This window comes from Manis pentadactyla, chromosome X (genome assembly GCF_030020395.1).
Source record: "Manis pentadactyla isolate mManPen7 chromosome X, mManPen7.hap1, whole genome shotgun sequence".
In the NCBI taxonomy this organism is placed as follows: Eukaryota; Metazoa; Chordata; class Mammalia; order Pholidota; family Manidae; genus Manis; species Manis pentadactyla.
In genome coordinates, this window is record NC_080038.1 from 46,502,882 (window position 1) to 46,523,919 (window position 21,038).

At 40.6% G+C, this 21,038-nt stretch overlaps 1 long non-coding RNA gene across 5 annotated transcripts in view; it reads right to left on the minus strand.

Annotated features, from left to right (window-relative positions):
* Window positions 1-21,038, minus strand: part of LOC130682039 (uncharacterized) — a 121,276-nt gene that overhangs the window by 43,608 nt on the left and 56,630 nt on the right. For all 5 annotated transcript variants that reach the window (XR_008995348.1, XR_008995349.1, XR_008995351.1 and 2 more), the window contains one exon: window positions 12,302-12,390. This is a non-coding gene — a long non-coding RNA (uncharacterized LOC130682039). The remainder of the gene's footprint in view (window positions 1-12,301; window positions 12,391-21,038) is intronic.

The window sequence follows — 21,038 nt, forward strand, 5'->3', positions numbered from 1 at the left end:
TTTCTTCTAGGTTATCCAGTTTGTTAGCTTGTAGATTTTCATAGTATCTTCTAATAATTCATTGTATTTCTGTGGCATTGGTCTTGAGTTTTCCTTTCTCATTTCTGATTCTGTTTATGTGTGTAGATTCTCTTTCTTTCTTAATAAGTATGGCTAGGGGTTTACCTATTTTGTTTATTTTCTCAAAGAACCAGATCTTGGTTTCATTAATTTTTTCTATTGTTTTATTCTTCTCAATTTTATTTATTTCTTCTCAGATCTTTATTATGTCCCTCCTTCTGCTGAATTTGGGCTTCGTTTGTTCTTCTTTTTCTAGTTTCAATAATTGCGAATTTAGACTATTCATTAGAGATTGTTCTTCCTTCTTTAAATAGGCCTGGATTGCTATATACTTCCCTCTTTGATCTGCCTTCGCTGCATACCACAGAATTCGGGCATCTTGCTATTGTTTTCATTTGTCTCAGTATATTGCTTGATCTCTGTTTTAAGTTGGTCATTGATCCATTGATTATTTAGGAGTATGTTGTCAAGCCTCCATGTGTTTGTGAGCCGTTTTGTTTTCTTAGTACAATTTATTTCTTGTTTTATACCCTCATCATCTGAGAAGTTGGTTGGTACAATTTCAATCTTTTTGAATTAACTGAGGCTCTTTTCGTGGCCTAGTATGTGGTCTATTCTGGAAAATGTTCCCTGTGCACTTGAAAAGAATGTGTATTCTGCTGCTTTTGGGTATAGAGTTCTGTAGATGTCTGTTAGGTCCATGTGTTCTAATGTGTTGTTCAGTGCCTCTGTCTCCTTACTTATTTTCTGCCTGGTTGATCTGTCCTGTGGAGTGGGTGGAGTGTTGAAGTCTCCTAGAATGAATACGTTGCATTCTATTTCCCCTTTTTAATTCTGATAGTATTTGTTTCATATATGTATGTGCTCCTGTGTTGGGTGCATAGATATTTGTAATGGTTATATCCTATTGTTGGATTGACCCTTTTATCATTATGTAATGTCCTTCTTTGTCTCTTGTGATTTTGTTTTTTGAAGTCTATTTTGTCTGATACAAGTACTGCAACACTTGCTTTTTTCTCTGTATTAGTTGCATCAAATATCTTTTTCCATCCCTTCACTTTTAGTCTGTATATGTCTTTGCATTTGAAGTGAGTCTCTTGTAGGCAGCACATAGTTGGGTCTTGTTTTTCTATCCATTCCGGTACTCTATGCCTTTTGATTGGTGCATTCAGACCATTAAATTTAGGGTTATAATTGATAGTATGTACTTATTGCCATTGCAGGCTTTAGATTCGTGGTTACCAAAGGCTCAAGGGTAACTTCCTTACTATCTAAGTGTCTAACTTAACCCACTTTGTATGCTATTACAAACACAATGTAAAGGTTCTTTTTTCCCCCTCCTTTATTTCCTCCTCCCTTCTTTATATATTAGGTATCATATTCTGTACTCTTTGTGTATGCCTTTTTATTACCTCTGGTGACATCTATTTAACCTTAGGAACACCAGTCCCTCCAAAATACACTGTAGAGATGGTTTGTGGGAGGTCCATTCTCTCAGCTTTTGCTTATCTGGAAATTGTTTAATCCCTCCTTCAAAATTTCAATGATAATCTTGCCAGATAAAGTATTCTTGGTTTGAGGCCCTTCTGTTTCATTGCATTAAATATATCATGCCACTCCCTTCTAGCCTGTGAGGTTTCTGCTGAGAAGTCTGATGATATCCCGATGGGTTTTCCTTTGTATGTGATCTTATTTCTCTCTCTGGCTGCTTGTGATAGTCTGTCCTTGACCTTGATCTTGCCATTTTACTTATTATATGACTTGGTGTTGTCCTCCTTGGATCCCTTGTGTTGAGAGATCTGTGCATCTCCATGGCCTCAGAGACTATCTCCTTCCCCAGACTGGGGAAGTTTTCAGCAATTATTTCCTCAAAGACACTTTCTATCTTTTTTCTCTCTTCTTCTTCTTCTGGTACCCCTATAATATGAATGTTGTTCCGTTTGGGTTGGTCACACAGTTCTCTCAGTATTCTTTCATTCTTAGAGATCCTTTTTCTTCTCTCTGCCTCAGCTTCTTTGTATTCCTCTTGCCTAATTTCTATTTCATTTATCATCTCCTCCACCGTATCTAATCTGCTTTTAGTACCCTCCATTTTGTTTTTCAATGGTTGGATCTCTGTCCTAAATTCATTCCTGAGTTCCTGAATATTTTTCTGTACCTCCATGAGCATGTTAATATTTTTTATTTAGAAATTTCTTTCAGGAAAATTCATGAGTTTGATTTCATTTGAAACTTTCTCAGGTATATTCATAAATTTGCTTTGAACCAGGATCCTTTGACATTTCATAATTTGTCTGTGGTGCCCTCCAGTGCCCAGAAGCTCTACTCTGAGATGCACAGCCCCTGGAGCAATGTTGAGGGTTGCAGGGGAGCGGTGTTGCTGCTTGGGGGGAGGAAAGAGCTGTTTCCTGCTTCCCTGCTGCTATGCCTGTCTCCACTGCCAGAACCAGTGGGCCAAACACACAGGTGTAAGTCTCTGTCCTTTGTGTTTGTGGCTGCTGTAGGTGAGGCTTCCCTCTGGCTGGCCTGATGCCATGACAGGGGTTGCTGGTTTGCGAGCCTGAACCAGGTGTAGGCTAGCCGGGAGGAAGACACAGCAGGCTGCGTATCACGGTGGGGACCTTGGAGCTGTGTAGAAAGTCAGGGGGATGGAGCGCCTGAAGGTCGTTTAAGCTCCCAAACTGCTGGGCAGAGTGCACCTAGACACCTTTGTCTACCTGTCCTTTCTCCTGAGCAATAAGCTCTGTGCAATCCTTGCCCCTTTAGCAGCCCTCTCGCTTTTAGGAAGTCTCACAGACTGCCCACCTAGTTCAGTCGGATATGAATCCCTGTTTTCCACAAGCAGCTGGAAGCTCCGTCCCTCCAGGTATTCTGCCTCTCTTAGCTTTCCAACTGCACTAAATCACCAGAGCAACATGCAATGTAGGTTCATGCTCCCAGAGCAGATCTCCAGGGCTAGGTGCTCAGCAGTCCCAGGCCTGCACTCCCTCCCCACTCTATTTCTCTTCCTCCTGCCAGTGAGCTGGGGTGGAGGAAGGGCTTGGGCTCCACCGGGTCACAGCTTTAGTATGTTACCCTCTTCCATGACGTCTGCTCTTTTCTTCAGGTGTATGCAGTCTAGTGCAGCCTTCTTTCCTGTTGCTCTTTCAGGATTAGTTGTATTAAAGAATATTTTCATTTTATATGTGCTTTTAGGAGGAGGTCTCTGTCTCACCTCTCATGCCACCATCTTTAATCCAATCTCCTGCTAGTGATCAGGTGGGGGTTTTTTTGTAATTTTTTTGGATTAAATTCCTTTGCCGTTTCATAATTCTAATTACTGTGGAATAATAACTTTGTAGCTGGTGCCCTCTAGCGCCCAGCAGCTCTATTCTCTGGAGCTGCCCAGCACCTGGAGCAATGGTAGGGTTGGAGGCATATGGCGCTGGCAACCTGCTGGGAGGAAAGAGCTCTCTCTTGCTTCCCGGCTGCAGTGCCTGCCTCCACTGCCCAGTCCAGTGGGCCAAGCATGCAGGGAGGAGCCTCTGTTACACCCCTTTAGCTGCCATAGGCAGGGCCACCCTCTGGCTTGCTGCCAGGAGGTAGGAGCGACAGGCTGTGTATCACAGGGGGTGCCTCAGGGCTACATTTCCAGCAGGGGAATGAATTGTCAGAAGCTTCTGAATGTTTCCAACCTGCTGGGCTTAGTGTGCTGAGACTATTTTGCCCACCTGTTCTTTCTCCTGAGCAGCAAGTTCTATGTAATCTTTGCCCCTTTAGCACCCCTCTCACTGTTACAATGTCTTTCAATGTGCTCACCTTTCTTTTGTCCCAGCAGCAGGTTGTGGGTACCTGTTCTCCACAAGTGGCTGGAATCTCAGTCTCTCTGAGTATTCTGCCTGTCTTTGCTTTTGAACTCCACTAATCTCCAGACTATCATGTAATGTGGATTTGCGCTCCTGGAGCAGGTCTCCAGGGGTGGGCATTTAGCAGTGGTGAGCTTCTACTCCACCCCCAGTCTGTTTCTCTTCCTCTTGCCTGTGAAGCGAGTGGGGGGAGGGCTTGGGTTCCACCGGAACACAACTTTGCTACTTTACCCTTTTCTGTGACGTCTTCTCTTTTCCCCAGATGTAGGCAGTGTGTTCTGCAGTCTTCCAGTCACTTTTTCAAGATTAGCTGTATTTGTGGTATTTTTGTGTTAAATGTGGTTTAGGGAGGCAGTTTCTCCCTCACTTCTCACCCCCACCATCTTATTCCCATCCACTCATCTTCAACTTATCCTTAATCTTTGTCATTTTTATTATCGTAAGTATTGGTGTTTCCTTTCTTCTTTTATTTATTTATTTATTTGTTTGTTTTTATATTTTTGAAGAACATAATGTTTACTAGGCTCTCCCCTACCCTAAGTCCCCTCCACAAACCCCATTACAGTCACTGTTCATCAGCATAGTAAGATGTTGTAGAATCACTACTTGTCTTCTCTGTGTTGCAAAGCCCTCCCCTTTCCCCCACCCCCCACATTATACAATACCTCCTTTCTTCTTCCCTGCCCTTATCCTTCCCTACCCTCCCATTCTCCCCAGTCTCTTTCCCTTTGGAACAATAGGCTCATTGTTAGTGTATAGGAAAGCAACAGATTTCCGTGTGTTAATTTTGTATCCTGCAACTTTGCTGTATTCCGATATCAGTTCTAGTAGTTTTGGAGTGCAGTTTTTAGGGTTTTTAATGTACAATATCATGTCATCTGCAAATAGTGACAGTTTGACTTCTTCTTTACCTATCTGGATTCCTTGTATTTCTTTCTTTTGTCTAATTGCCGTGGCTAGGATCTCCGGTACTATGTTAAATAACAGTGGGGAGAGTGGGCATCCCTGTCTTGTTCCTGATTTCAAAGGAAAAGCTTTCAGCTTCTTGCTGTTCAGTATGATGTTGGCTGTGGGTGTATCGTATATGGCCTTTATTATGTTGAGGTACTTGCCCTCTATACCCATTTTGCTGAGAGTTTTTATCATGAATGGATGTTGAATTTTGTCGAATGCTTTTTCAGCATCTATGGAGATGATCATGTGGTTTTTGTCTTTCTTTTTGTTGATGTGGTGGATGATGTTGATGGATTTTCGAATGTTGTACCATCCTTGCATACCTGGGATGAATCCCACTTGGTCGTGGTGTATGATCCTTTTGATATATTTTTGAATTCGGTTTGCTAATATTTTATTGAGTATTTTTGCATCTACGTTCATCAGGGATATCGGTCTGTAATTTTCTTTTTTGGTGGGGTCTTTGTCTGGTTTTGGTATTAGGGTGATTTTGGCTTCATAGAATGAGTTTGGGAGTTTTCCCTCCTCTTCTATTTTTTGGAAAACTTTAAGGAGAATGGGTATTATATCTTCTCTGTATGTCTGATAAAGTTCCGAGGTAAATCCATCTGGCCCAGGGGTTTTTTCCTTGGGTAGTTTTTTTATTACCGCTTCAATTTCTTTGCTGGTAATTGCTTTGTTTAGATTTTGTGTTTCTTCCTTGGTCACTCTTGGAAGGTTGTATTTTTCTAGGAAGTTGTCCATTTCTTCTAGGTATTCCAGCTTCTTAGCATATAGGTTTTCATAGTAGTCTCTACTAATTCTTTGTATTTCTGTTGGGTCCGTCATGATTTTTCCTTTCCTGTTTCTGATTCTGTTGATGTGTGTTGATTCTCTTTTTCTCTTAATAAGTCTGGCTAGATGCTTATCTACTTTGTTTACTTTCTCAAAGAAACGACTCTTGGTTTCATTGATTTTTTTCTATTGTTTTATTCTTCTCAATTTTGTTTATTTTTTCACTGATCTTTATTATGTCCCTCCTTCTGCTGACTTTAGGCCTCATTTGTTCTTCTTTTTCCAATTTTGATAACTGTGATGTTACACTATTCATTTGGGTTTGTTCTTCCTTCTATAAATATGCCTGGACTGCTGTATACTTTCCTCTTAAGACTGCTTTCGCTGCGTCCCACAGAGGTTGGGGCTTTGTGTTGTTGTTGTCATTTATTTCCTTATATTTCTGGATCTCCATTTTAATTTGGTCATTGATCGATTGACTGTATAGAAGCGTGTTGTTAAGCCTCCATGTGTTTGTGAGCCTTTTTGCTTTCTTGGTACAATTTATTTCTAGTTTTATACCTTTGTGGTCTGAAAAGTTGGTTGGTAGGATTTCAATCTTTTCCAATTTACTGAGGCTCTTTTTGTGGCCTAGTATGTGGTCTATTCTGGAGAATGTTCCATGTGCACTTGAGAAGAATGTGTATCCTGTTGCTTTTGGATGCAGCGTTCTATAGATGTCTATTAGGTCCATCTGTTCTAGTGTGTTGTTCAGTGCCTCTGTGTCCTTACTTATTTTCTGTCTGGTGGTTCTGCCCTTTGGAGTGAATGGTGTGTTGAAGTCTCCTAAAATGAATGCATTGCAGTCTATTTCCTCCTTTAATTCTGTTAGTATTTGTTTCACATATGCTGGTGCTCCTGTGTTGGGTGCATATATATTTATAATGGTTATATCCTCTTGTTGGACTGAGCCCTTTATCATTATGTAATGTCCTTCTTTATCTCTTGTTATTTTCTTTGTTTTGAAGTCTATTTTGTCTGAAACTAGTACTGTAACTCCTGCTTTTTTCTCCCTATTGTTTTCATGAAATATCTTTTCCATCCCTTGACTTTTAGTCTGTGCATGTCTTTGGGTTTGAGGTGAGTCTCTTGTAAGCAGCATATAGATGGGTCTTGTTTTTTTATCCATTCAGTGACTCTATGTCTTTTGATTGGTGCATTCAGTCCATTTACATTTAGGGTGATTATCGATAGGTATGTACTTATTGCCATTTCAGGCTTTAGATTCGTGGTTACCAAAGGTTCCAGGTTCCTTTGCTTACTATCTAAGAGTCTAACTTAACTCACTTAGTATGCTGTTACAAACACAACCCAAAGGTTCTTTTCTATTTCTCCTCCTTTTTCTTCCTCCTTCATTCTTTATATATTAGTCATCAGATTCTATAATTTTTCTCTATCCCTTGATTGGCTTTGGGGATAGTCAATTTAATTTTGCATTTGGCTTGCAATCAGCTGCTCCACCCTCCTTACCATCGCTTTACTACCTCTGGTGACAGCTATCCAACCCTAGGAACACTTCCATCTATAGCAGTCCCTCCAAAATAGACTGCAGAGATGGTTTGTGGGAGGTAAACTCTCTCAGCTTTTGCTTATCTTGAAATTGTTTAATCCCTCCTTCAAATTTAAATGACAATCTTGCCAGATAATGTAATCTTGGTTCCAGGCCCTTCTGCTTCATGGCATTAAGTACATCATTCCACTCCCTTCTGGCCTGTAAGGTTTCTGCTGAGAAGTCTGTTGTTAGTCTGATGGGCTTTCCTTTGTATGTGATCTTATTTCTGCCTCTGGCTGCTTTTAACAGTCTGTCCTTATCCTTGATCTTTCCCATTTTAATTACTATGTGTCTTGGTGTTGTCTTCCTCGCATCCCTTGTGTTGGGAGATTGGGGAAGTTTGAAGCAACTACCTCCTCAAAGACACTTTCTATCCCTTTCTCTCTTCTTCTTCTGGTATCCCTATAATGTGAATATTGTTCCACTTGGATCGGTCACACAGTTCTCTCAATATTCTTTCATTTTTAGAGATCCTTTTTTCTCTCTGTGCCTCAGTTTCTTCGTATTCCTCTTCTCTACTTTCGATTTCATTTATTGTCTCCTTCACCGTATCCAACCTGTTTTTAATACCCTCCATTGTGCTCTTCAACGATTGGATCTCCAACCTGAATTCATTCCTTAGTTCTCGGATGTCTTTCCGTACCTCCATTAGGATGTTGATTATTTTTATTTTGAACTCCCTTTCAGGAAGAGTCACCAGGTCCATATCATTTAAATCTTTCTCGGGAGTTGTATTAACAATTTTACTCTGGACAAGGTTCCTTTGGCATTTCATGTTTGTATATGGAGCCCTCTAGTGTCCAGAAGCTCTATTCTGGAGCTGCTGAGCCCCTTAAGCAATATCAGGGGTCGCAGGGGAGCAGTACTGGGGGTAGGAAAGAGCTGTTCCCCGCTTTCCGGCTGCTTTGCCTGTCTCCACTGCCTGAGCCAGTGGGCCGGGCACACAGGTATAAGTTTTTGTCCCAGAGCAGCCAGATATGGATCCCTGCTTTCCACTATCAGCCCGCATTCCAGTCTCCCCAGGAACTCTGCCTGTATTAACTTTCCAACCCGGTAGTCATGCGAGTCTCATGAAAGCACCATGAAATGTAGGTTCGTGCTCCCAGAGCAGATCTCTGGAGTTAGGTATTCAGCAGTTCCAAGCCTTCCACTCCCTCCCTGCTCCGTTTCTCTTCCTCCCGCTGGTGAGCTGGGGTCGGGGAGGGGCTCGGTTCCCACGGAGCCACAGCTCTGGTACGTTACCCCGTTCGCTGAGGTCTGCTCTTTTCTCCAGGTGTGTGAAGTCTGACGCATCCTCTTTCCTGTTGCTCTCTCAGGATTAGTTGTGCCAATTAAATGTTCTAATTGTATCCAGTTTTAAGAGGAAGCCTCTGTCTCTCCTCTCACGCCTCCATCTTTAATCCACTCAGTATTGGTGTTTTCTTACTGAGGTTCTTTTTGCTGGCTTTCTTGCTTCCAGGACCTTGTTTTCTATTTCCTTCCCCAGATTGGTGAAATTTTCAGCAATTATTTCTTCATAGAGACTTTCTACCCCTTCGTCTCTCTCTTGTCCTTCTGGTACCCCTATTATGCAAATATTGTTTCATTTGGAGTTGTCACACAGCCCTCTTAGCGTCCTCCTTTTTCTAGAAATTCTTTCTTTCTGTTCCTAAGCACCATTGTTTTCCTTTTCTCTAATTTCCATCTCATTGATTGTCTCCTCTACTTGCAGCAGCCTATTATTCATTCCCTTCATTGTATATTTTATTTCAGCCTGTGTATTCTTCAGTTCTGAGTGGCTCTTTTTCAGCTCTTGTATCTCTTTGTTGAAATTCTCCCTGAGATCATCAGCACTTTTCTGCAGATCAGTGAGCATATTTATAACTGTTACTTTGAAATATTTATCAAGAATATTGGTGATCTCCATTTCATTTAGCCCTCTTTCTGGCATCTTCTCCTTTAATGTTGTTTGGAACATATTCATCTACCTTCTCATTTTATCAGGGTTCCTGTGTTTCTTCGTTGGTATTAGACAGATCCACTGTACTTCCTTGTCTAGAGAGTAATGGCTGTATATAGAAGGCATCCTGGAGTGCCCAGAAGCTCAAGAATCTTTACTCACCAGTGTCTGATTCTCCTTTGTGCTGGAGTTCTAGTTGTTGGTGGTGGGCAATGAGCCCTTTATGTTTGTCTGCCAGCAGTAGCCTATCTCAGCCTGCCTCAGGTGGCAGCTCGCTCCAGCCAGCCCTTTGTGAGCCAAGGAGGGGCACTTCTGCTGTGATCATTGTGGTGGGTCTGCCTCCTGCCTGCCCTGCAGCAATGGCTGCAATGCTGGGCTAACCTGGTCAGTGGCACTGGGGTGCACGGGGGCTGGGCCGCTTGTGGAGGAAGGAGTGTTCAGAGGTGCTCCTGCAGGCGCCCTCCCAGTGTGACTGAGAATGGGCCAAGAAAGCTGGGAAAGCCTTCTTCTGCTTGCCAGGCGGCAACATCTCCCTGTGATGGAAGGGAGAAAAATCTGATGCTACTGTGCTGAACAGGCTGGGTGCGTGTGCAGGGAAGTTGCTCAGGACTGAGCTAATAACAAGGGGATGGAGAGTTTCTGGCTACCAAGGGTTCCTGGCCAGCTGGGCTGAGGGAGGGGTGGGGTAGCATCATCTACCTGCTCTTTCTCCTGTGAAGAGAGCTCCGCCCAACACTTGCCCCTCTGTTACCCTTCCTACTGTTAGTAAATATTTCAAACTGCTCCCTCTGTGTTGGGTCTCAGCAGGACCGGGGGAGCATACCTGCCCTCCACAAGAGGCTGGAGTCTCAGGCTCCCAGAATGCTCCAGCTCTCCCTGGTGTGCTTCCCTGCTAATCACCAAAGCCTGATGCAATGTGGACTTGTGTTCCCAGAGAAGATTTCCAGGGCCCAGTATTCACAGTTCCTGAGCACTTACTCCCTCTCCACTCCATTTGTCTTCCTCGCTTTTGTGGGCTGGGATGGGGGGAGGGCTGGGGTCCCACTCAGTCATGGCTTTGCCACTCTGCTCTTCTTTGTTTGGCCTTCTCTTCTTCACCAGGTCTAAGTGGTCTGTTCTGCAGTCTTCAGGTCATTTTCAGAGTTAGTTGTAATTGCTGTAACTGCTTCCTTAGTGTGTGTGGGAGAGGAGGTTTCTACCTGCCTTCCTACTCCACCATCTTTTTTCCCCTCCAGTCAGGAGAACTTCCTTTAAATGGTATCCTTGAAGTTTACAACCCCTCCCCTGAGAATTCTTGGGGAACAGCTTAATCCTGTTGACAGGTGCAGGATGAACAAGTCTCTAGCTATAGTGATTAATGAGAGACCACCTTTAGGAATGCTGGGTTTGGGCATTAATGCTATAACACCATGCAGAGATGATGTTAACACCATCTCCACCTTTTTTGTTAATGACCTTAAGACTGAAATATCAGCTGTTGTTCAGAAGCAGAAAACAGGCTGGCAGACCTTGTCATCCCTGAGGTATTTTGGAGATAGTCTGATAAACAAAGAGAAAACTTCACAGATAAACTGATGGTACTACAACTTAAACAAATGGAGGACAGCAAAAGTCCCTCGACAAACACAAAGACAATGACACTTGCATATATTGGGGGGAAATCACTAGGCCTGAATTGTACTGCTTCGGGCAGGAGCCAGGCAGCCAAATAAGCTGCTCAATCAGAAACAAATGACTCCCTTCCAAGGAAGGCCCCTTTCAGTGGCCCCATGTGTCTTTCATTCAGCAAAGATAAATAATCCTATTAGTAAATGATCATTGTAGTAGAGGTCTCCGGAGAAACAGAAATAATGTGTTGTGTGCATGTGTGCTTTTTTTCCCCCAAGAAATTGGCTAACGTGATTGTGGAGCCTGGTGAGTAGTCTGGCAGGATAGAGACCCAAAGAAGTGTTGATCTTGTAGGTTGAGTCTGAAGGTAGTCTGTTGGCAGTTTCCTTTTCTTCAGGGGATGTCTGTCTTTTTTCTTTTAAGGACTTCATGTGATTGGATGGGGCCCACCCACATTATGGAGGCTAGTCTGCTTTATTTAAAGATTATGATTTAAATGTTAATGTCATCTAAAAATATTCATTCACAACATCTAAAATAGTGTTTCCATGGCACAAACAAGATGACACATAAAATTAACCATCAGAGCCATCAACGTAAGTTTTTGTAGACATTGGAGCCACAGTCTCCACCAATAATTCACCAGTTTCTTTCCAACTTCCCGTGCAGTAATAAAGATTTTAGTGGTGGGATTTACCAGTTGAATGCATTCTCTCTCCCCCCATCTCTCTGAGTGCCTTAACTTCTCAACATGTCTTTCTCCCCAGTCCTTCCACCCCTATTAATCTACTGGGATGGGCCCCTTGTCTCAATGAGGAGCCACTAATAGGTGCACACCTGAAAGATTTTTTTCTTATTTCACAGTCAGATGACCCAGTGCACCATCCTATGTTGGCTTCTCTTGAAGAAGCTGACTATCCTACACTCTTGTGTCTCCAAGTCTCTTACTCTCAGAATTACCATAATGTTCTGATTTATTATTTTTAGTATCCCATGTTCTTTGATCTACATCATCTACAGACATAGGGTAAATAAGTAATGTAGAAGCCTTGCAAGTCAATATTGTCACAATTATTCCTCTGCCTAGATTGCCCCAGTACCCCCTAAAACCCCAACATTAAAGGGACTGCAACCATTGTTGTACATTCCATAGCTATGGGCTTGCTTATTCTTTGTACCATCCCTGCAGCACCCCTATCCTATCCTATAGGTAAAAGGTCCAGATGGATGTGGGTAACTATTATGAGACATAAAGGATATAAATGATATAATATGTGTATGTTCCCCTGTGGTCCCCAACCCAAATGTTATCCTGGCTTGTCTACCTCCAAATTCAACACAGCAGTAGATCTCTGTTCAGCCTTCTATGGTTTTCTCTTATCCTGAGTCACACTGTCTTTTTGCTTTCACGCAGAATAAACAACTATACACTTAAACTGTGATGCCTCAAGGCTTCACCGAAACCCTCTCACGTTAACCCAAAGTTCTTCACTATAATATCCAAGCTTCACAATTTCCTCATTCTTTTACCTTGATCCAATATGTGTATGACTTGCTCTTATGTTCACCTGGTCTAACTTCTTATCAGGAGGACTCTCTTTACCTCTTGGAAAATTTGACTATAAAAGGACATAAAGATTCAGAAAACAAATTACTATTTTTTAAGGCCCAAATTCGCTATCTACCACAGGAAGGTAAATTCTTCTTACTATGTCAAAGAATTGTAATTTCTTCTATTACCAGACATAGTTACAGCCACTTTATATTTCTCTTATCTTATCACCAAAAAACAATTTAGAAATTGGCTGCCAGAATGGTAAAGCAAGGAACATGGTAGACTCTCCCCCCAAAACAACCTTAACTGGAGAAAATTACAAACAAAAAATCTCCAATCATTGGAAATCTCTGGCAGTTATCCTAAGGATACAACAAATGGAGAAACATTCATTCAAGAAAATACACTAAATTGAAGTAAGAACAGTGACGGTCTGTGGCTACACTTGAGCCACAGGCTGCTCCCTCCTTCCCTCCTAGCTATATATTGTGGGAGCTAATCTAGGCATACTATTCCTGGTAGATGTGACCAAGAAGATGAGGGCTCCCTCTCACCCAAGTTCCCAAACTAGAGCTGTGGTTTCACCCCAGGATGGACAAGCCATTGGCATTTATCATCTTTCCCAACTCTGTGTTGCAGAAGCTCTATTCCTGATAGGTTTTGCCAAGAGGACTGAGTGCTCTTCCTCCACCTACTCATACGGTAGAATATCTACTCCAGGTGGAGCAGACTGAGAGTACAGTTCAGTCAGTTCCACTCAAAAGTTTAGGTAGGGTGGAGGTTTCATGCCAAGAGGGGCAAGTTAAGAAAATGGAGGCTACTACTGCCTCAGTGCCCACTCGTAGAACAGAACTGTCACTATTGGACATTGTCACTCCACCTCCCTTGCAGAAGAAGTTCTGTGCCAGGAAAGAGGCAGGCCATAAGTATGAAGAACTCTGTAGATATGTCTAAGGGGACTAACTTTATTTGGAACAGAGTATGGAGAATTCTGTAGCTAAGGATGTTGCTAAAAACAGTGGAGATCATGTTGTAGAGCAACTAAGAGAGCGCTTATAGCTCCATCATACTAGTAGCAACAAATGAAATGGCAGAGCAATAAGTTTAACAGAGAGAATTAGAGAAAGGAAAGCCAAGAAGACTTGTCTGGGATCATAGCCAAGCCTGGAGTCAGGAAGGCTGTTCATAAGCACTATGCTCTACCCACTTAGAAGCAATTAGAATAGATATAGGAAGCTTTGGAAGCATTTCCAAGACCTCACACAGATCCATGAACCAAGAGTGCAAATCTCACTGACCAAACACTGGCTGAATAATCTATTCTGATATAGGAGCAACAACAAGGGAGCAAGGCTTAAGAGTAAAATTACAAGTATTTCTAGCAGCTAAAAGACTGCATGGTCAAGGCTGTGTTCTCTTAGGAGTGACTGCAAAGACAAAATCCAAGCTAATAGTGCTAATAATTGAATGTGAAATGTGAAGCAAAAATGTAAGCTCTGTGAACAATGATAGCAGCCACCAGGCCAAACATACGTCTAATGGCAAAGGGTAAAAATCCAACTGGGAAAGGGGACTTAAACACCATCTTTGATCAGTAGGTGGCTTATGCTGGCCCAGGGATGAACCCTACGTAGTCAGGTTAAAAGATGAAAAACAAGAAAAAAATACATGCAGGGACATCGGAGGCCAAACACTGTAGGGAAATAGATTCCACAGCATTAGTTCAGCAAAGTCACTAAAAATAAATAAATAAATGACAAATCAATAGCAATAATCCCAGGGTGGGAGGAGATCCATATGTCGAAGTGATACAATATCTAAATATTTAGATAAACATTTTAGATAAATATATGACTTAATGTAAAATTTCCAGTTTCAACAACAGGAAAAAAATGACCCATGCAATGCAAACAGCAAGCAAAAACAAGTGGAATGGCAATAATAATATTAGGCAAAATTAACTTTTAAAATGTTGTTAAAGAGAGATATGTCGTAATGGTAAAATATACAATCTATTGGAATGGCGTAAGAATTGTAAATATATGTGCATTTAAGAATAGAGCCCAAAATACCTGGAGCAAAAACTGTCAGAATTGAAGAGAGAAATAGATAGTCCAACAATAGAAAGAGATTTCAATACCTCAGTTAAAATAACGGATAGAAAAACTAAGAAAAATATTAACAAGAACATAGAACATTTGAGCAACACCATAAACCAGTTGAATCTAACAGGCATGTATAAAACACTACCAAACAGTAGCAGTTGTTCTCTCAAGTCCACATTGGACATTCTCCAACATAGACCATATTTTAGGCCCAAATCATCCTCAATAAATTTAAAAGGATTGAAATACAAAGTATTTCCTCCAACCACAGTGGGATGAGATTCTAAATTAATAACAGAAAGAAAATAGGGAAATTCACAAATATGTGGCAACTAACAGCATACTCTGAAAAAAACCAAGAGGTTAAAGAAGAAATAACAAGAAAAACAGAAAATACCTTGACATGAATGAAAATGAAAACAAACATTCCAAGAGTTAAGGGATACAGGTAAAGCAGTCTTCAGAAAGAAATTTATAGCTGTAAATGCCTATATTAAAAAATAAAAAGATATTAAATAATTAAACACATTTTTGCCTAAGGAACTAGAAAAAAGAGCAAAGTAAATTTAAAGCAAACAGATGGAATGAAATAATAAAGACTCCAATGGAAATAAATGGAATAGAGAATAGAAAAAAGAATAGAGGGAATCAGTGAAACCAAAAGTTTCTTCTTTGAAAAAAATCAACCAAATTGACAAGCTGTAAGATAGACTGACCAACCAAAAAGTGAGACAACTCATGAAGTCAGAATGAAAGAGGAGTCATTACTACTGACTTTACAGAAATTAAAAAGAATTGTATGAATATAATGAACAATGTATGGCAACAAGTTAGGTAACTTAGGTGAAATTGTCCGATTTTAGAAAAAAATCAAAATATAAAAACTAACTCAAGAAGAAATCGACAATATGAATATACCTATAATAAGAGATTGAATTAGTAATTTTAAAACTTCCCATGATGAATATTATGTGCTGAGATGCTGAGCACATCAGCATCTGATAAAATGATGATTTTACTGGTAAGACCTACCAAATACTGAAAGAAGAATAGTAACAAAGCTTCACAAACTGTTCCAAAAGTAGAAGAGGGAACACTTCCAAACTTTTTCTATGATGCCAACCAAGTATTACCCTGATACCCAAACCAGACAAAGACATTACAGGAAAAGAAAAGCAAATACAAATAACAGTTATGAATATAGACACAAAAATCTTTAACAAAAGTGTATCCAATCACGTTGTCTTAGTTTCTTTGGGCTGCTATAACAGAATACCATAGACTGGGTGTCTTAAACAACAAACAATTAGTTTTCACATATACGGAGACTGGGAAGTTCAAAGTGCCAGCAGATTCAGCATCTGTTGATGATGGCTTCCTGGTTCTTATACGGTCTTCTTGGTATGTCCTCACATGATGGAAGGGGTTAGGGAGCGCTTGGGGTCTTTTATAAAGGCACTAATTCCGTTCACGAGGGCTCCATCCTCATGATGTACTTACTTCCCAAAAGCCCCACCTTCAAATACTATCACACTGGGGATTAGGATTCAACATATGGGTTTGGTGGGGAGCTCACAGACATTTAGTCTATAGCACACATCTAATCAGATCCAGCATCACTTTCTGGTCAAAACAGATGTTCCTAGCAAACTAAGAACAAACTGCTCTTCCAACCCACTATGGGGACCTTCTAGACTCAATTCCTGACTCTTACATATCCCTTCCACTTAGTTTTTTTCCTCTGAAAAGATTTGGCGGGTAATGGAAGCAGTTTCTCTTGCATAAGAGGAAGAACTGAAAAATAATTACAATACGCCCCAGTTTTCATTGCTTCAACTCTTGCTTCCTCTACCTTTTTTTCCTCTCCTTTTACCTATCCCATCTTTTGTATTACCTCTCCTGACTCCCAAAACTTGACAACAAATACAAAAGCAGCTCTCAAAGAACTCTTCTGATACTTGCTGAAATGAGATTGCACCAAGGATCTAAGCAAGAGACGTGAAAAAGTGGAACATTTTCTCACCATCCCAACCACATGTTTGTAGCAGTTAAAAAAAACAGACTGCACAGTCATCACTTCTCTTCTCCTTTTGCCTGTAAAAAGTCTAGTTCTACTTTTAGAGACGGTCCTTGTCTTAAGGTGATGCATATCAGCTAGATAAAGACTGTAACCTCTATTTAAATTGCTTTCACTATATTTTTTTCTTGACAATTCTACCACTTATTTGACACCAATTTTCTAACAGCCGAAGCAAAGAGTTCCATGGGGTCACATGCATGAACTACAGTCACCACGAGGTCAAAACAAACCATTTTCTCAGGGCAAGCCCAAGTGTTCCTGGTAATGAAATTCAAGGGAAATCTGTGCCTTAGTCATCGTAGGGTTCATATTATACAGAGATTTTTAGCAGTGATCTAAGTACCCGTTTGCTTTATGAGCTGTTAAGTGGGGATAATTATACTAACCTACCCGATAAGATTTCTGTCATGAATGAGGCTGCAGTGCACACAAAGGACTCAGCACAGAGCCTGGCACATAGTAGTATGTGCTCCATAACTCTCAGACACACGATGTCTTTGTAAAAGATAAGAGCACAGCTCTGGAATCATAATTTTGGGGAGGTAAAGAATTTCCCTACATCCTTACAATGCACACAAAAGTGTGTGTGCCAAAATAATGCAACTTAATATACTGTTGGGAAACAAACATAGGAAAAACTGTGATGTACTTTTTGGAAAAGATATATGATGGAAAATTCATTATACTGAAAAAAAAGGGCTCAAATTTCTATAGTTTGCTTTTTAGTGATGCTGCAGCACATGCACTACTTATATATTGTTTGTTGGGATGCAGACTAGTCTAATTGAAGAAGAAAAAATATATTTGGTAAGACAAGAAGTTTCTCTTTCAAATGATCTTTAGATTAAATCAAGGTTGGTATAATAGCTTGACAGTGTTGGGCACCTAAGGTGCTTCTGTCTGATTGGCTTTTCCATCCTTAGGTTGCTGAGAGTCAGGTTCTAGAATGGTGAAGTGAAGACCTCAGTGAACCTACTCCTCCACAAAAATAATGTAAATGCCTGGGAAAACTATCAAAACCAAGCATTTCAGGACTCTGGAAATTAATGAAGGACAGAGATTAACCTGAAAAGCATTTAATCAAGAAAAACTACTGAACGGCCTAAGAAGATTAGTATCTGTGGTGTTTTAACTTGGGGCTTCTCACACCCCCACCCCCAACTTAGTGGTGTGGTAGCCATGAAAAGTTGGTAGCCTTGCAGTCAATAAAATAGAGTGACTTCTTTTGGAGTTCTGTGAAAAGTCCCTTCCTCAGAGCTCAGTCAATACTTTGACGAGGTTCTCAGTTCTCTGGAAAAGTTCCATCCATCCCCATGGTGGTGTTTCTATTTGGCCTTACTCAGAGTTCAGCTTTACAGGAAAACTCCCATTCCCATGGTGTGACTGAAAACAAACAGCAATCATCTGGAACTGTGTAAGCCACAGGGGCCTCAACCTGTGATTTCAGTTAGGGTACACAAGAGGCTAGCCAAAACTTAAAAGTTAGACCTGGAGAACTAGACAACCATAGGGTTCTTGGTAAGCTCCAACATATTTCCAGAATCTAGGAGGCTGCACATATGTGTAGAGCTGTGTGCAGGCCCAAGTAAGGGCTGAGAAAGCCTCAGCAACTCACATCTGGCTGACCTTGAGGCCCTGCACAAGCAGTAATTGAAAGCTAATACTGGCTTCTAACTGCCTGAGGTTTAAAGGTGTACTTTCACACACAGATACCTTTGACAAATGGATAGGAGACCTGCTAGCTCAACGTATTTTAGAAAATATTGTGACTGATCATTGGCTGAACACTTAACTACACTGAGTAAAGGTGACCTCAGGAAGCCAAGCTTAAAAATAAAATTTTTTTTCCCAAAATGTGAGCAGAAACTTTGATGACCACACACTTCAGGGGATTCAGAATCCGCATAATGAACCAAGGAAATTTGCTAAACAAATAAGCAGTAACAACAGTAGCAGCAACAACAAAATTGCAGAGATACTACAGCATAGTATCTACAATGTCCAGTTTTCAACAACACATTATGAGACATGCAAAGAACAGGAAAGTATGGCCCACACACTAAAAAAGAAGTAACCAATTGAAATTATCCCTGATGTGGCCCAGATGATGAAAGAGCAGGTTTTTCGAGATCCTTACTCTACCCTTCTGTAAATGCTTCTCCTAGTCATGTTTTTTAGTGCTGAAATACCCTAATATTTAGGATAATGTGAGGCTATCTGAAAATGATAGACGTGGATGGGAAGCCTGTCTGTTATTTTCTCTGGGTTGATGCCCATTGTCTTACAGGAAAGACTTTCTATGTGGTACTCAAGAAAACTTTGTGACCACAGACTTATCTTTTGCTAAGGCTCCCACTTTATAACCATAGCCACTTCTTATGAATTCATTTTCCTATAGGACTTTGCCAAAAACAGTGAGAAGCAGCCAGCTGACATCAATTTTTTCCAACCAGTTATGCAAAATGCAATTTGATACTGAGAATTAGAAGTTACCGAAATTATTGGAAAAGCAGGAGGAGTGTACTCTACGATGAAACTCTAGAAATTACTCCCAGAATCTGTCCTCTGGCACTGAAACTAATTTCTTGACACTGACAAAGGTAGAGATTGGATATCAACATGTTCACAACCTTACTTGTGAGCAGATGACAACAAACAGCTACAATACGATGGCCTTCAACCAATTCTGCCTTTTAAATACTGTGTGACTACATTTAATGGGAAATCTAGGTGCCAAAGAATCTATAAAAAGACACATTAGAAACATGATGGAATGGAGGTTGAAAGCCAAATTACCTTATCTACTTCATATATTAAATGAAAAAAAGGAAAACCCTTTAGAAATGACAAATATGTCTAACAGAAATTGTGCTGTGAATAGAAAGAAGTATTTACAAATGTAAATCTAACTGGTAAAAACCAATGCTGTAAATATTGAGCTTATAGGATGAACAATGTGGAAAGCATACATATTTTGTGTTTTTATTGCAGTTGCTTAGGGTGCAGGTAGAAATTAGCTTTATTTATGTGTAGGTTTAAAGAGAACTTTGATGTAAGCCAACAGGTCTGCTTTTAATATTTGTATGGTATAGGACCAGAGGAAAACTGGAGGTCCCTGCCTCATGCCTTGCACTGGTTATCTTCCCATTTCAAGCTCTGTTCAACACCACTGTTCTCATGTGCATGCATATTACACCATAGATACCCTAGTACTCCAAGTCCAAGATATACCCACAATCACTACTTCTAACATAAAAACCTGACTCTGGACCATCCCTCAGGCCTGGGGGGTATACATAGTTACATCTTGATTTATCCTCAGGAGGACAGACTTGGATAAAGGCCCTGAAGGCTGGCTTGAGGGAATTTTGGCAGGGAGTTCCAGGGTTTCAAGCACCTCAAATATGTATACAAGGCGAGTGTGGCCTCTAGGTAGGCAATCCCCTTTCACCTCACATTCCCCATCCCATGGTGAGGGGCAAAACAAGAGGAAAGCCAGGATAAGACATCTGCTTGCCTGAGTCTAAAGGAGGTACTGCTACTTAGAACTCATAGATAAGGTACATATGGAAATATCAGGAAAATGACTTATTTTTCTGTGTTGACAGACATTTTGAAAAGTGACATATGGACTGGTTAAAATTAGAAAGCACAACTACAGAAGCTGCTTCTGAGATGATTCACTCTATTAAGAAACAAAAAAATTTCATCCTTGGTTATTAAGATGTGTTGACATCTCACTTGTTGCATTGTGTTCTCCATTATTGTTTGGCTTCTTTCTAGCTCCACCTAGAGGTTGAATTAATGTTTAATGGCGGCATTTTTATTACTGAAGTAGTCCACCAATCCCACTTAATTTTTTAGATTCTACCATTTCCCTGTGCATTGTGGTGAGTGGCTGGGGAAGTGGAAAAAATATTAATTCATCTTCCCATAAAAGAGGATTAAATCAAATTGACAACATTTAAAGAGGAATAATTATCCAGTTTAGTGAAGAGGTGGTAAATGAGTGTTTTTACGCACAACTATTACAAACGTAAACCAATAAAACATTTTAAGAGGTCAATTTTGCAGCATGTATCATAACTTAAAATTATTCCTATTACTTTTACACTCAAGGCTACTGCCATAAAATAGGAAGAATAATTTATTTTTCATATTCACTGAAGTCTTATCCAAGGCCATATAAGGTACTGCACAGCACTATGTAAGGTAGTCCAGGATGACACAGAAAAGTGTGTGTTAAAAAAAGTGCTTAAATCACAGAATTATATATGACTGTGATGTGTTCCTACTTAACAATGAGCTTGTACTTTTTCAAATCAACAGTAGATCTTTCGGGAATTTTTCCACTCTTTCTCTTTCTCTATTTTTCTGCTTAAGGAAGCTCTTTGCTGAAATCAGAGTGTTTGATCCATGGAACCAAATGAACTTTGTTCAGTTTTTTAATCTGTTGCATAGCAACCTCCTTTGTCAGCTGCCTGTTTCTCTTCATTGCTTCTCTGCTTTGCATCCTCAATGAAACAT